We start from the raw sequence: 1,355 nt of genomic DNA, 5'->3' as shown, positions 1-1,355 counted from the left end.
TTATTTAATTTTAATTGTGCCCTTTCTTTCTATGTCCTTTTTTTACGTCGTACAGTGGTTCCAAATGCTGAAACCGTGGTCATGTGGTAAAAAAAAGTTCCTACCTATACTTTATTTCACGTTAAGAATAGAACGTTAGGCTTATGGAGATCAGTGTTGACAAACCTCTCGGGCACGGGTGGCTACTCGACTGCCGATATACGATTCATTTTAATCAGTACGGCGTGGCATCGGCGCGCTTCTATCGTTCATAAGAAATGCATGGGGCTATCTTCGCAAAATGTTCTATTCTTAACGTGAAATAAAGTATAGGGATTCTCATATATTTACATATTTCATATTTACAGTTGTCTTCTCATACTATTCGGCAAAGCGACACCTGGTTTCTACGCTCAGCAACATTATTCGCACTTTTAATTATATTGGCCAATTATATTAGTCCTGGTTACTGGATAATTGTCAAGGCCATAGTCCAAAAAAATAATAGAAGAAAAATAAGATTCAGGTTATGTTATTAAAACGTAAACAATGGTATGTAGTAAATAAAATTAGTTATTAAAATGCAGTACTGCAAGCAAAATACAATTAATTAAATTTATCTTTATATAATAATTGCATATCATATCAATATTGTGGAGCAATATATAATTTTTCTTCTTCATTGACAGTAGATATGAAATATACGTCAATTTGACAATGAATTATGTAAGAAAGTTACAATATTTCTCGCACGATCGTTTCTCGTATCCCCTCCAAGTACTTGCACACCGCGAATATAGCTCAGAATAAGATATAAGTTAACTTAATATTTGATAACAGTAGGTTTTTTCTAGGTTCTAGCATGTAATTTTGTATGGTTTGAAAACCAGATATTGTACTGTCTTACTGCGCATGCTCAATCCACAAAGTAGTAGGAAACTGTTTTTTGCTAGAACGCTTTTCTATCGAAGAAAATACAAACGTCAAATGCGACTGGTTCATGTTTGTTTTTACATATTTATAATTTTAAGGTTAGATTATAAATACATTTTTATTATAAGTACCTATCCAAATGTTCAAGATTTATGCTAAATATTGAAAATGAATGTTATAAACGTAAATAATGGTAAGTAATAGTCAAAACATATTAGGTTTGTTCTAGCATCAGTTTCAAACGGTTTGAAACCATCAGCGAATAGTCGACCAGGTGGAGTAGAGGGGATAGCACTGGTGACTGTATTATGTTCTCTCACTGACCAACTGTTTGCTGACGGTTTCTGACTAGTTTGACTGTTTGCTAGAACAAACCTATTATTTTCATTTAAAATTTACAAACCTCAAACAAATAATTCCATTGCGCAAGTCACAAGCTGAAA

This window comes from Diabrotica virgifera, chromosome 1 (genome assembly GCF_917563875.1).
Source record: "Diabrotica virgifera virgifera chromosome 1, PGI_DIABVI_V3a".
NCBI classification, from domain to species: domain Eukaryota; kingdom Metazoa; phylum Arthropoda; class Insecta; order Coleoptera; family Chrysomelidae; genus Diabrotica; species Diabrotica virgifera.
Note: the sequence above shows the minus strand (reverse complement) of the source record.